Genomic DNA, 16,095 nt, shown 5'->3' with positions numbered 1-16,095 from the left:
TCTGCAAACATTTCACTTCCGCCACTTTCCAGGCTGGAGGTGCATTATAAAGCCCAACACGACCAGCTACTGGGCAGAGCAGCATTTTAACACTATTTGGGCTCAAAGTAATGCCATTGCTCTATATTTGCAACAGATTTCTGCTCAGCGTAGTAACACATCACAAGTGAATTCCACACTTCAGTTGCAATGACTGTTAATTGGGTTTGTGCTTTTCCAGGGGAATAATTATTTAAACAAGAAGGAGTAGGTTCCTCCACACTTGATATTTAGTCTTTGGGATGTCAACAGAAAACAAGTCCCAAGTGGCAGAGACCATAGCACAAGCCAAGCAAGCACAGCAAGGTCTCTGTTCCGCTCCCAGGGAGGACAATTTGTTCTGGTAGAACCATACTGACCTTAGGGGTTTTGTTTTTCTGGCATATTCTGGGGTAGTCTGGAGGGAAGTATGAGTTCCTGACTCTTGAGCCATTCCACCTTAATGGAAAATAAATAAAGAAAAGCTTGAAATCGTATGAGAATGAAGCCAGTGGAAGAGAATCTGGAGAACTGTGCTGTAGAAGACACCCTTGCTATAAAAAGTGACTTTTGATAATTGCTGGAAAAGTGCCCGAGTGTATTTTGGGAGAGAAGGGAAAACAAATAAAAATTAATCTATGACCTAATGTTTCTGGAACCCATCCACCAACCTGGGTGCCCTGTGGCTGTTTAAATTTTTTATCTCCCTTTCCAGCAGGCGTTTCACAATGTGGATTGCTTTGTGAGTGCGAGGCAGAAGCAGCGAGGTTGCACCCTGTCAAGGGCCCTCTCTGGTCTCTGCCTGGGATGGCTCTTATTCAGGTGAAGAGCAGATAACACCTCTGCAGCCACTTCATCATCAGCTGTCACAACCTGAAGACCTCATTAGGATGGAGACATGAAAAAGAGCAATAATTAAATTGAGATGTAATTAGACAGATGCTCCATAGATTTACTGCTACTTCTCTGCTACTATTGTAAAACAGCAATAAAAGGAGAAAAATTCCAAAGGCAAAATATGAGTAATAAGAGAATGCAGTTATTTATGATTGCATATGTCATTTCTGCTATGGTTTAATATATAAATATATCCGGGATGATCCTATGAAGTCTGTGGCTGGTGAAGTTTCCTGGATGTGTTTTCCCATAGGGAATGATGCTGTGATCTCTCGGCTCTGACTGGGAAGTGCTGCTGTCTCGGTGGGTTATGCCATGCAGGATCATGATCCCAGTCTCTTGAGCACACAAATCAAAGCAGGAGTAGCAGTGAGATGTAAGTGGTAAGAGATAAAGGAATTAAACACTGGATCAAGAGTTCATGTACCACAAGTTGGTTTTGCCAGTTTTCCAGACAAATCTTCTCTTCAAATGTGCTGTTATAAATTAATCCAAAGCTATTGGAATCAATATTTTTCCCTGCTGGACTGGGCTTAGCAAGAAGCTGGTCCTGATGACAATTACATTTGCTTTTGGCTGTAAAACCACTGTGACCATATTCATCGCTTACTGCAAATTCATCTGTGATTTGGGGAGGTCGATGCACTCAGAAAAAAATAATCTGTGCCCTTTTGCATTAGAGACTTTTGAGCCTATCTGACTTCTGCTGGCCAAGAAACATCTCTAAACTGGTGGTCCAAGTAACTACACTGTTTATAACCTGTCGGTCCAAGCCCTGCTTCTCTATTTCCTGAGGACTCTGTTTGTAGGAGGGAGAGTGGCCCAGCCCAGGTGCCCTGTAGCTGTGACAGCTCTTGCCCTCTTTGATCTGGAAAAGGGCATCCACGTCCCCAAAATTGCTCCTCCAGGATGAGGGCTGTGCTTGAATTCATCCTGTGTGAGAGATGCTCCCGCTCAGCTCTGCCCTTGTGAGACCCCCCCTGCAGAGCTGCCTCCAGCTCTGGAACTCCAACAGCACAAGGACCTGGAGCTGCTGGAGCAAATCCAGAGGAGGCCCCGGAGATGCTCTGGGGCTGGAGCCCCTCTGCTCTGGAGCTAGGCTGGGAGAGTTGGGGTGGGGGGGGGTGTTCACCTGGAGAAGGGAAGGATCCAGGGAGATCTGAGAGCCCCTGCCAGTGCCTAAAGGGGCTCCAGGAGAGCTGGAGAGGGACTTGGGACAAGGGATGGAGGGACAGGACAAGGGGGAAAGGCTTCCCACTGCCAGAGGGCAGGGTTAGATGGGATATTGGGAAGGAATTCTTCCCTGGACGGGTGGTGAGGCTGGTGAGGCTGTGGCTGCCCCATCCCTGGAAATGTCCAAGGCCAGGTTGGATAGGGCTTGGAGCAACCTGGGCTAGTGGAAGGTGTCCCTGCCCATGGCAGTGGGTGGAACCGGATGATCTGAATGATTTTTCAGGTTCCTTCCAACCCAAACCACCCCGTGTTTCTGCCATCATATCTGTGCTCTGAACCAGCCTCAGCCCCTCCTGATTAAGCTTTACAGAGAGTCTGGAGGTGAAGGTCTGCTTTAGGGACACGAGGCTGGTGTGGGTTTGTTGTGTGGAGTGACACAGAGCATCTCCCATGCCCAGTGCCAGGGCTGTTCCACTCTGTGATTCCCGTAGGGCTAGGGGACACTGGGAGCATCCAGGTGAATTTGTGACTCTTGGGGGCGCTGGGCTTTGGGACCTGATCTCTAGACATCAGTGAGAGCTTGGTCTGGACAAGTGCAGAGACAGTTTGGGACATGAATCTTTACCTTGTAACCTGCCTGCCCTGCCGGTCTCAGCCTTTCAGCTCAGACTTGAGCTGTGCCATGTGAGCCCACATTTTCCATTTGATTTTGCAGCCCGTGGGGCTGTTTGTACAAGATTGGCTGGTTGAGATGTGAGCAGATTACAAATCAAAGGGAAGGAATTTGCTCCAGAAAACGCAATGGCAGTGATGGCTCCCCTGAAACCTTCATCAGATGTAATTAAACAAAGCTTCATATTAGGAAAGTGCTTGTACTTGCTGGCTCCCTTAGGCTGAACTGGCTCTTGTTTCCCCATCAATTAACTCTTTCGGGCACGAACAACCATTGAATCCCCCATCAAAGCACAAGGCAGGGCAGAAAGCTCATCCCTCTGCTCTCCCACAGGAAATGGAGCAACAACACCACTCAATCCAAGACCAGAGAAGCCTGAAACAGCATCTTTCATCCCATTTTTTAGCTCTGCAAGACCATTGAAGAAACAGAAGTGTTGCTGTTTCACCCACCACCTAAAGATGGAGCAGATGGAGATGGCTAAGGCATAGGAGACTCCAGACCCCAAAAGCCTAATTCTCTGCACTTGATGGAAAACAGCCAGGACATGAATTATTAGGTGTAAAAGTCACATTTTCCAGCTTCCCAACAGTTAGTTTCTCTCTGCAGTTCCACGTTTTCCCCGTTCAAGTGGGGCAGTAGCTCATTGCTACAGCAATCCCTCCTCCTCCTCCTTGGGACCTGCATCCATGCCGCGCTCCAGGGGAAAGCAGAAGCTTCAGGGAGAGCATTGCTGTAGGGAGAGGGGCAGGATGATTTAGGAATGCCGTGTGCTCTCCTGGTGAACAGGGTGCTAAGCATCTGCCCACAGCTCAGAGAGAAAATAAGCTGGGAGAAAACATAACATCTCAAAATTAGCCTGCAGCAAACACCTGAGGGCTGTCAGAGACAGCACTGAGAGGCTTTAAGGGCTTCCCATCTCCCTCACCAGTATGCAAAGTTTGGGGCAAAAAGGGTGAAAGTTGAAGGATACAGAAGATCAAAAAGGATGACAACGTTCACAAAAGGAGAGCAGGGACCAGAAGTGCTTTGGGGAGCAGGCTGGTACCAGAGCAGCCCTGGAGCATTGAGATGAGTTGACAGGCAGTGAGAGCAAGTCCTGTTTCCTCCCAGAATACCTTTTCCTCTCACCATTTATCTGAAATGTGCCTATTTTTAAGTAAAGGTTCCCTCCCTGCCAGAGTTCCTTGCTGCCGCTGATCTGGCAGCATCAGGGCATGCAGGGGGTTGCTGGACCACAACTGGGGACCTGGTCTAAGTGGGAGAATTAAACAGCAATGGACTGCAAATGTGAAGGCTAAATAAGCCCCAGGTTCAAGCTGGGGCTTGTGAGGGGGATTAGGTTGTGTGACGTGAACAGACTGACCCTGATAACCCCTGGGAGGGGGGTCAGGTCCTGTGCTCCCAGCTGAGCCCCCACATCCCTCGTTGTGTCCCCACTGAACGAGGGCCAGGCTGTGGGTCAGGTCATGGGTGCATGACCAGCCAGGAGAGCAGAAGCAAGTCCTTAATTCACTGCAGGCTTGTCTGAGGCCTGTGAGTCATTTCACCTCACGCCCCTCCACATTTCAGTTATTTTTGGTAAACTGGTGGTGCAAAAGCATTTTCAGTCTCAGAGCTATTGTGCCTTTCTGTGTGGTCTGGGGCAAACCATGTAACCTCTCTGTGACTCTGTTTACCACAGACACACTGAGGAGCACATCATTTACCTCATCAGGGCTTGGGAGCCTTAATTATTCCCAGACGGATGGATGCTGCATAAGCACAATGTTAGGATGACTAAACCTTCCTGGAGGTGCCTCTAATATCTCTGATTAGTTTGTTTATCCCCAGATTCTGTACCATGGGCATGACAAAAATTACAAGGAGCATGTTTAAGCAGGGGCATGAATGCTGTGCCAGATCCCTCCAGGTCAGAGGGAAACAGATGATGGAAAACCAATTAATTTTTTACAGCAAGAAAAATAGCTACAGGATTAAGAAACATTAATTATTTATTGAACTGCTGCCTTTGCAGGAAAAAAAAAGAGTTTATACATATCTGTATCTATATAAAATAATCACTCATTGTACACAACAGGGTAATAACTTCAGTAATCTGAGCTCCTGTTTTGATACTGCTCTTTTCTCAGAGGTCAATTAAAATAATGAGAGTGAAAATACTTAGGAGCCTCAGGAAGGAAAAAAAACTATCATAATAATGACACGGGGTTGAGCTATGGAATACTTAGCCCATGGTGCCTGGTTGTGGTCTCCAAGGTATGAATTCAGTGTCTGAGTAAAGTAGCTGTGGGTCTGCCCTGAGATGCAGTTGAGCTCCAGTATCAGAGTTGGAGAAGAGTTGCAGCAGCTGAGCAGATCAGCTGCAAGGTAGACACTGACCATGAGCACCTCACTGTCCCAAAGATAGGATTAAATGTATTTTCTGAAGCCACCTTCCTGCTGGTAATCAGGGAATCCCAAAATGGTTTGGGCTGGGGAGGACCTTAAAGATCATTTAGTTCCACCCCCTGCCATTGGGGAGGGACACCTTCCACTATCCCAGACTGCTCCAAGCCCCTTCCAGAGGGCAGGGTTAGATGGAATATTGGGAAGAAACCCTTCCCTGTGAGGGCGGTGAGGCCTTGGCCCAGGTTGCCCAGAGAAGCTGTGGCTGCCCCATCCCTGGAAGTGTCCAAGGCCAGGTTGGATGGGGCTTGGAGCACCCTGGGCTGGTGGAGGGTGTCCCCACCCATGGCAGGGGGTGGAATGAGATGGGCTTGAAGGTTCCTTCCAACCCAAACCATTTTGCATTCTGTGAGTCCTGCCTGAGTACCTGGGATAGGATGAGCTGTGCAAGGCAAAACCTTTGGGATCCTGTTGGTGTCCTTGCCTGGTATGTCCAGGTGCAATCCTCAACATGCAAACACGGGGGCATAAGAAGCAGAATGTTTTAATGCAGCTCCAAACTGGAGTTTGCCATATGCACACACACCCAGGGACAAGGGAACCCCCCAGCATTTCCCAGGAATGACCCTTTCCAGAGGAGACCCAGCAGACCTGAGCCAGGACCATCACAGCAGCAACTGGGAACAAGACTGAGATGAACAGCAAGTCCATACAGACCTCCAGTGAGAACACCTGGGCACGTTTCATCTGCAGAGGGGCCCTAACCCATCAGGATTCCTCAGTACATGTGGCAAGACCTCCTTTATCCAGGTGGCTGGTGGATTTGGAGGCTCTTCTCCAAGCCTCGAAGAGCCGGACTAAAATCACCTCTTCAGTCCAAACAGTGAGTCAGCAGGTGGGACTTTGACAATTCCATCCCATGGGAGATCATTACATCAACCAACTTCCACATCCAGGGCTGACCTGGGTATAGATAAATAATTTAGTTACAGGAAACATTTTTTTTTAATGCAAGAGAGGAAAAAAATGTCAGATTTCCTTGTCTGGGCACCCAGTGGGGTCATTTCAGCAAGCTCAGTGCTTCCAACAGTTCAGATTTTTGCAGAGACCTGTTTGCTACATTTTCAACCTCACCATGGTCTGCCCTGCCCACACACCCCCCTGCCACGGGCAGGAGCTTCTCTGTCTGCTGCTCTTTCACTGCCTGAATGGTCTTAAGCTAATCCTCCTTTGCCCCTGATTATTTTTGGCCAAAAGCAATGCAATCATTGTGCAGTGACATCAGTAATTATCAACACAGAAGCACAGTAATTTACCAGGTGCAATAATTAGGCACTCCCCCCCCCCCCCCCCCCCCCCCCCCCCCCAAAGACCAACTGGCCCTGCTTGTTCAGGTTGAAGCCCATGAAATCTCCAGTTGCTGATGCTGAAGATGAAGCTTTGGTGACTGGAGCAAAGCTAAATGCTTTGCTAACTTGGGAACAAACTTGGCTCCTGAATTTTATTCCCCTTTGGAAACCAGGCCCATGTTTTGGCATAACGTCTCTGACCACAGGAGCTTCAGGCTTCTTTCCTCTCCAGTCAGGATGTGCAAAAGCCAAGGAAATGCCTTGAAACTCTTAATCTGTTTGTTGTTTGGTTTTTTTCAGCCACACAGAGATGGTTTGATTTGAGCCTGGTTCAAGTCTGTGGCAAAGTTGCCAGGAGGGGGAGAAGATAAAACAGGAGGAATTTCCAATGGCTCTTTTCCACGAGTCTTCTTAGCTCTGTCTTCATTTATCTTCCAGTTATGCAGCAACAGAGGTTTTCCTCTGTGGTGTTTTAATCCCAGCCACTTCCAGGAGCAAGGGCTGTCCTGAGCATGGAAGTCCCTGAGGCCACCTGCCTGTCACGACCTAGATTTTGCAATTTACAGCACCACGTTTTCCTGCGAGGGGTGATATGGCCAATTTGTTTTCAAATGTGGTCACAGCGAGGCGGGGACCCCACCCAGGCCCAAACCACCGAGCACACCAAGCTCCACACAGCTTCTTCTAACGATGCTGGGTAAAGCCCACCCTCTGCTGTTGGCCAGGGCCAACACAAAAGCCAACAAGGAGGTTTTTATCACTATGAGGCTCTGGGTTATCCCAACAACCAGATAGGGCAAAAGACTCCCATTGGAATTTGTCGGGGGAAAGGGGAGAGACCAGGAGGAGGCTGTGTCCCATGAGAAAAAGGAATTAAATCTCAGACTATTTCTTCTCCCTATCAAGAAGGATTAATTTCCTAGGATTCCCCTGCAGGGAGAAGTGAGTCAGTCAGACCAGTCCTGGTCTTGATACAGCGGCACAATCCTGGGGCTTCCAAGGGAAAAGCAAGAGACAAAAGTTTGATTCATAAAAGCTTGGGGAAGAAGGGGAAGGGAGAGGAGATGATAATAATAATAATAATAATAATAATAAAAATGCCTAGAGGTGATTTCATAACATTAATAGGTAATGTAGTCAATTATGTAGGCTTATTTTATTTCATCAAAGTGCAGGTGGTGAGCTACAGCTCCTCACAGGTGCTTTTCCAATTAGCTCCACGTATTCTAGGTGAATAAATGGCCCAGTGCCAGCCCTCCGTGCCACCAACAACACACTAATCCAAACTAATCCCGAGGACTCATCTTGCTTCATGTTAAAGCAACCAGAGTCTGTTTTATTTATTATCTCTTGAAAGATCTCTCCTCTCCTTGGAAAAACAAGGAGGGCTCTTTCACAGCGGAGGCCATAAATACACTTCACTCGGCATTCACTGAGGGCTGGGAGACTATCACTACCTCAATTCAATTATTGCCATTATGTAATAGCAGATGAATATCCTGTTCTGCATTTGCTAAATGTTTTCTTTTAATAATCAACTCATAGCCACATAATGGGGCAGCTTATGCAATGAGCTCTTCAGGGAGACATCTGTTTTTCAGCATTGGTAATTACCACCATCGGATCACTAAAATGTATTTATTTACTTTTGTTATTACAACTGGGCGAGCCCCATTGCTTAGGAAAGCAGCAGGCTGATAAACCAGCCTAGTGTGGGCATGGTGTAGGCAGGAATTATCCCAGATAGCCCCACACACACATACCTGATTCACCAGGCACTTTGGGTTTAACATGACACCTGGCTCCTCCTAAAGCGCCTGCTGATGATGTAGGTACAGAGGAGAAGGGCAGAAATGCAGCACAACCATCCCTGGTGGCTTAGTTGGTAACTGTAAATCCAATCCCAGCAAAATCCAAGACCACACTTGCAGAAACATCCATGTTCATCCCACGGGATGGATTTTGTGGGGCATCATCACCAACATTGTGGCTGCTGGAGGTCAGACACTGGGCATTCTCATAATGCTGAGGGCTCAGCAGCTCGCTGGTAATTTGACTTGAGGAAAGGGCCAAAAATGCTCCATTTTGACCTGATGAAGGGAACTTTACAACCTACTCAAATCTTTGGATATCCTTTGCCAGACCTCTGGTGATTCTTAGCAAAATCATTAGGGAAAGGAAGTTTTTCCTCACAGTTTTCCAAAGGAGCTCATTTACCCTATAACTGAGCAAGCTGCTACCAGAGGCTCTCAGAGGTCCTCCAGTCCCTAATTCCCATTAGTTTCACTGAAATCTCAGCCCCTTGCACAGTGTTGGAAGCCCAGTGCTGGGGGTTGGAACTCGATCCTCTTTAAGGTCCTTCTCAGCTCAACCCACTGTATGATTCTATGTTGCTAACTAAAATCTCCTTCTTTTGGGGTTTACCCAGCCACCAGCTCTGAGTCACCCACAGACCCCCAGCACCTCTTTGGACATTCCTGGAAGCCCCATGGGTTCTTGGAGAACCCTCTAAACAAAGCCAAGCACCTCTCCATCATTTGGAAACGATGACCCCAGGTTGGTGGGGAGAAGGAGGCTGCCAGGGTGAGAGCTGGCTGACATCATCTGGATCTGCTCCAGGACCATCAGACACCTGCTGAGCCTCCCAGGGCAATTCCACAGCAGCTGCTGCCCGAACCCACGAGTGCACAAGCGGGAACATGAGTTGTTTGGATCGCTTTGCCTCCAACATTGTTCTCTGGAGTGTTTGAAAAAGGCCTAATGAAAAGTGACTCAGAAATAACTGACAAGTGCCAGCCTCACCTTCTTATTGTCTCATCAGAATGGGAATGACAGTGAAGGAGAAGAGTCAACCTTCTCCATAAGATCCGCTGTCCCAACTTGCCTGCAACTTGCAGGCTGAGGGAAATGTTGACACAGGGTTGACATCTCTGCTTGATTTATGAACAGCTCGAAGGAGGGGGAAAGAGGGGGAGAAGAATTAAACATTATAAATCAATGAGTAACATCCATAACCCCGAAGTGCTTGTTGTAAACAATACAAAACACTGGCCTAATTTTTATAAGTGTAATTTATGACGAGCAATTCCTTCCAAGTGAGAGAATTTAAAAGGAAAAAACCGTCACTTGTTAGAATATCATTAATTCAATCAGATGAGAACTAAGCCAGCCATTGTTCCTAATGGTGGAAAGTCTCATGGGAGCTAATTGCTCCTCCATGATGCCTCTCAGCATGTCTGGATTCAAACCTGTGAGTGCGGGAGGAGAACCATAGCTGGAGGTGGGAGAGGTGATGGGCACAGATGGACCCTCAGCTGTGCAAGTCTTTGTGGCAGCCCTGGGTACCGCGCTTTGCCCTGGCTGGAAACCTGCTTCCAGATATGGAGCTTTATCCCAGCATCTCCCAGCTTGCTCTTCTCTCCAGGGACTGACTTAGACCCTGCAGCAAAGAAATGTGGCCGGGTAATGATCTGATCTCTTGGGCAGTGAGGTCTCAGGGCAACACCAGGTCAGCTACCTCCCAGCACAGCCTGGGTACTGTGGGAAAGCAAAGGGTGCTAAAGGTGTTCTTAAAGTCTGAAGCAATGCCCAGACTGACAGTCAGGGGGTATTTTGTAGCTGGAGTTGCAGCTGCACCCTGCAGCTCCCCAGACTCTGCTGTTCCTGAAACCCTGCAGCTCCCCAGACCCTGCAGCTCCCCAAACCCTGCTGACATGGGTATTAAAACTTCTGTGGCAAGGAGGTGGCATAAAGTCAACCCTAAAATCCTGCTGTTACCTCTGCCTGCCTCATTTCTCACCATCAGCCAAAATTCCCTCTCGTATTCCTCACCTCCAGTGCTGGAAGCTGCAAACAGCACCTGGGGGAAACAAACCCTATTTTCCATGTTGTGGAAGCACAGAGTAAGGAATGGGCCCTTCTCATCCCAAAGATCTTTCAGTGCAAACAGAAAAGCAAGAGATGGAGAGAAAAATTATGTTTTCACACTGACCATCACACCAGGGCTCAGCCAGAGGTCCAGACGGTTACTCTCTCAACTGTGGTTTAAATTAATCCTTTTTAATTTGTGCCACAGCACCTTGGGAGTGCACAGACAGGGGACGGGACAGAGCCCCTCATCCTCTCCACCTAGCTCCAAAAACCATGTCCATTCACACCACGGCTGGATTCAAGTGACCTGGTTTGCAGAAGCAGGAATCAAATCCCAACTGAATTCCCAGCCTTGCTCACAGGAGCCTCTTTGTGTTTATCCCCAGGTTTTCGCAGGTCCCGTCTCTCCCGACTCGCTGTTCGCCTTCAGGTGATTAACATATTCTAGAGCGCTTGGGGATGGAAAGTTCCTCATGTACAAATAAATGGATCTAACAGAGATGTAATGAGGCTGTAATTAGTTAACGTTTGCAGAACGCCGCGCGAGGCACGGCGAGCAGCGCTCAGGAAACGCGGGTTTATTGCTGCAGAAAATGTATTATTGTTGGCACTGAGGGAGCGTTAGCACAGCTCCGTGCCTGCTGTCGGCTCACCGTCCGTGCTCTTTCACAATTGTTATTCCTCCCGAAGGGAAGCGGGGTGTGAAGGCCGGTGATTTGCATCAGCAAACTGCTCCTTCATCAGGGCAGGGATGAGGAACTGCGAGGACACGGAGCGGGAGGACAGCGCTGGGCAGGACCTGGCACGGGGTGCTGGGTGTGCAAAGCTCACCCTGGATGGAGGTGCAGCCTGTGCAAGAGCTTGTCTGAGGTCTCTTCTCTGTGGGCACCAGGCACAGGACCCCAGGGAATGGCTGGAGCTGTGTCAGGGCAGGCTCAGGTTGGATCTCAGGCAAAGGTTCTTCCCCCAGAGGCTGGTTGGGCACTGCCCAGGCTCCCCAGGGCAGTGGGCACAGCCCCAAGGCTGCCAGAGCTCCAGGAGGGTTTGGATGATCCTCTGGGGCACAGGGGGTGACTCCTGGGGATGGGCCTGTGCAGGGCTGAGGGTTGGGCTGGATGATCCTTGTAGGTTCCTTCCAACTCAGCACATTCTGTGACTCTGTGACCTTGGCTGTGGGCTAAATATACTGTCAGACCAGGGCTCTTCCACTTTAAAAGTAATCCTCAAGAGAGCAAGAAATGCCTTACCAGGGAGCACTTGGGCATTGCTGCTCTTTGCCAGAGATGCCTTTACCTCCAGATTTGCAAACAATCTTTAAGCAGCAAATTCAGCATCAAGTTTTAGGGGTTTGGCCCTCCTGCCCCTCAATCCCTGTTTAACCCTTGCATTATTGGTAGGTATCTATAGTTTTGACAGCCTCAGTACATAGAATTTCAGAATGGTTTGGGTTGGAAGGGACCTTAAAGACCAACCAGTGGACACCTTCCACTAGCCCAGGTTGTTCCAAGCCCCGTCCAACTTGGCCTTGGACACTTTCAGGGATGGGGCAGCCACAGCCTCCCTGGGCAACCTGTGCCAGGGCCTCCTCACCCTCACCAGGAAGGATTTCTTCCCAATATCCCATCTAAACCCACTCTCTTTTAGACTCTTTTAGCCTTTTTTTAGAGTCAGATGTCAGGTCTGACAATGGTTAAATATAGCACAGAAGGCTCTAAAGGTTGGGGATTATGTTAAGTTGCTCCCACACATTTGAGTGCAAATATCAGGACTGAGCTAATCATGACTGAATATTGAGATAAGGGGAAAAATATGTTCTACAGACAGCATCTGCCCTTTCACTCTGTCTTTGTGCAAGTCATAGAGGCACATACGTTGCAAAGTTAAGATTGAAGATTTCCCACAAGCAGCTATGACTAAATATTTCCTTCACCAGGAGTATCTGGAGAGTGGATGAAAGCACCCTTAGCAGGTACAGGGACGTGCACCTTACACACACACACACACACACACATAGACGCATCAGCACTGAAGGAGGGGACAACTGTGACCTTTGGAGGGTCTGAAAAGCAAAAAGAATCTAATTTCACTGTATCTTGGATGGAAGGAACTGAGACAGCAAGTTGCATTAGAGACACTTGGCACACTGAGCAATGACATTTGTTTTTCTGGTAAGTTCTTAAATGCTTTGAAAGAGGTGAAACGTGATCCATCTACAACATAAGCTCAGAGTCATCAATTCTAAAGCCACCCTCTCAATTACACCGACAAATAGCATTTTCCTCTACAGAATTAGGAGCAATCTCCATAATCCCTTTGCCATTGTAGCTCAGCGACGATATGCCATGTGGCCATGATCCTGTGGGATGCCAGCCCAGTGGGTCTCCTGTGGGCAGGGCAGGGGGATCACTTGGATGAGGGGACCACAAGGAGATAACTGGAGATGGCAAAAGAGGGAACACTCTGCTGCAAGAGATGGCACTGACTGACCATGGGGCCTGATCAGATCCCCTTGTTGGATATCTGGGAGCTCCATGTGCCCCCCTGATCCCACTCTGCTGACCCTTATCCCTGCCCTGCGATATTTGGGAGGGATAAGGTAGGAAGGCAAGGAGGAACCCACCCAGCCACACTAAAGCATTCTGGGCTGCTAAAGCCTTTCCCAAGTTGCAAAGCTTTCAGTTCGTCTTCCCAGCACTGGTAAGATGGGGCTTGGAGCAACACGGACTAGTGGGAGGTGTCCCTGCTCCTGGTATGAAGGTTGGAACTGAATGGTCTTTAAGGTCCCTTCCAACTATTCTGGGATTCAGTGTACTGAGGAGGGAGCAGAAAAGCTCAACAGAAATGGTCAGAGGACCAGGGAACATGAACTGTATAAAGACATGGAAAGAACTCATTTCCACTGATGCTCAGATTCAGACTGTGAATCTGTAACAAACCCAACATCACAACCTGGCTGCAAAAAGAGCTCTCCCACCCTGACTGTCATGGCAAAGACTGCAAAGAAACCCAAGACCTGCAGCAACTTTGTGGCCTCCATGACTCAAATGATGGATTAGGATGTGAAACACACCTGTGGAGAACACATGGCTGCACCTGGGACAGCAAAGCTAACCCGAAATCCATATCTGAATGAGCTTCACAGAGCCCTGTATGGCCAACTGCACCTTCTACCCACAAACCATCTCTTACCTAAATTTCTCATTCCCACATGGGTCTTGTGTCTCACCTACCCAAACAAGCCTGGCTTTGGCAGGCCAGCCCCAGGAGGGAGAGTGGAAGACAGCTTGATTGCCAATATCTAATCATAATTGGGAATCCAGAAAATACTTGTCTTAGGAATTGCTTAATAATGCACTTAGTGTGTGAAGGATTATCATTGTATAATTAAATACGGAGAGTTTCACGGAGGGAGATAAGAATCCTGTGCAAATGGACAAGGAGGAAGGTAAGTGAGTTTCAGCTTCTGCTCTGCCAGCTTCTCACCCAGATCACTGAGAACTGCCTCAACATGTGTGCCTGGAGAGAGGAGGGCTTGGAAAGCGCGAATGGAGAGGGGGAAAGCCAGCCTTGGCATGTCACTCACTCCTGCCCTATTTGTCCCCCTCTGTTTCTATGAGCTGTGCCCACAGAATCCACAGGAAGCCCTGGAGTGCAACGGGGGAATTGGTGCACAGGAACAATGGAGCCCTGGGGTGTGAATTATTTAGTGCTGTGGAAGAACAATTAAGCTCTGTGAGCTATTAAGGCCAGCCCTGTGGCAGAGTGAGGTTGGAAGAGCAGGGGAGGTGTGACACACACAGGGGACAAGTGGTGTCCAACCTCCAACAGCCCCAAGTTATTGCTTTGGCTCAAGGGATAAAAAAGTCGCTGTTGTGATACTGCAAACACCCCGAGGACTTGCACAGGACGTTATTGCCAACCTGTAGCTGAGCATTTCAAGGGTTGCTGGCTGTTAAGGAGGGGGTGACATAAAACCATACAATTGTTTGTGTTGGAAGCGAACTTAAAAATCCAGTTCCACTCCCTGCCATGGGCAGGGACACCCTCCACTAGACCAGGTTTCTCCAAGCCCTGTCCAACCTGGCCTTAAACATTTCCAGAGATGGGGCAGCCACAGCTTCTCTGGGCAACCTGTTCCAGGGCCTCACCACCTTCACAGGGCAGAATTCCTTCCCAATATCCCATCTAACCTGCCCTTTGGCAGTTTAAATGTGACACCCCACCTCCTTCTGCCTTTGAGCTGAGTTGCCAGGTTGCAGGAGGTTTAACATCCCTTCTTGAGGAGAGAGGAAAAGCCACCAAGGCTGTATCAGATTTATTTTGCTGCTTTGTTGGCAAGGGATGTGAAGTAAACAGAAAAAGAAAAGGGAAAAGAGCAGGCAAGTGGAGGGGAACACAAATGAGAGTAGAGGTCCCAGCATGACATTTTCTGCCACAGAATCACCTACATTTCAGCAGTGGTGCTGCCAGAACGTTGCTCAGCTCCTGGCAGATTCATGCCCCACTTCCTGGGGTTACATGAGCATTGGCAGCACTATTAGTTATGACATTTATCATGGAACCCATAAATCCTCACAGCCTCTCAGTGCCAGGCACTGAGAAAACACAAACCCAAACAAGCAACCCCCTCTTCAGAGGGTGAGCACATGCAGGGAAGACAAGCTTTGCCTGTGCGAGGAGGAGAGAGGATGAAAGGAGAAAGGCAGCTGTTGCTCACTATTATTTTCCAGTCTTTTCCGCCCAGGGAAAAAAATAATTAGAAAATGTGTCTGGAATAACACAGGGATCAATGGGAATGCAGGAAACAACCTGAAACTATATTCTCTGCACCTACTGAGTCTCAACTGGATCCAGGTCCAGCATCATAACTGAGGTGGGCAGTGAGCTTCAGAGAAAAGATCTTCAAACATAAGATGCTCTTGACCACCCTCCCCACCCTGAGCATAGAATCCTGGAATGGTTTGGATTGGAAGAGACATTAAAGTCCATCTCATTCCACCCCCTGCCATGGGCAGGGACACCTTCCAATACACCAGGTTCCTCCAAACCCTGTGCAACCTGGTCTGAACAAGCATCTCAAAAGCCAGAGGATTGTTCTCTCTTTCCTCCCCCAAGGACACTGAAAGAATAAGCAAATAAAAGAGTCAAGGAAAGAGGAAAATGATTCAAGGCCCTTTGGCAAGACAAGCAGTAGGTGAGCACCAGCTTTGTCCAGCCAACACATCCAGGAACAAAATAAAGATGTAACAGAGGAGGGACAGAATATTTATTTGCCTTTTTTTTTTTCTAGTCCTTTTCCCTTTCAGCCAAATAATATTATGCCATGGGGCTTCGACAGTCATCTGGAAAACACACAAAGCCTGTTTGTTCCCACTCCCCTCCCGGACCGGTGGAGCAGCTCTGAGGAACGAGGGTGCAAACCAATGGCCCAGATCCACTTTTTAAAAGGGAGAAGAGGAAGGAGCAGGACAGAAGAGAGAAATCCCTGCAGGGGAGGCAGGAGGAGAGTTTCAGAGCCAGAATTCCTGGGCATGTCCCTTCCACTCCAGTCTTCTATAATTTGGAACAGCACAGCATCTCTTCTCACCCAACAGGACCCTCATTGCACTCCAATCCCACTGCTGAGCCACCAACTCAAATTTAGCTACAGACTTCATCAGGACAATATTTCACTTGCACAACAAATCCCAGGGAATTTTTAATGGTGGACTTTAAGCCCTGCTAAAT

Source organism: Corapipo altera, unplaced genomic scaffold (genome assembly GCF_003945725.1).
Source record: "Corapipo altera isolate COAL_440 unplaced genomic scaffold, ASM394572v1 71, whole genome shotgun sequence".
Classification (NCBI taxonomy): Eukaryota; Metazoa; Chordata; class Aves; order Passeriformes; family Pipridae; genus Corapipo; species Corapipo altera.
This window is presented reverse-complemented; position numbering follows the sequence as displayed.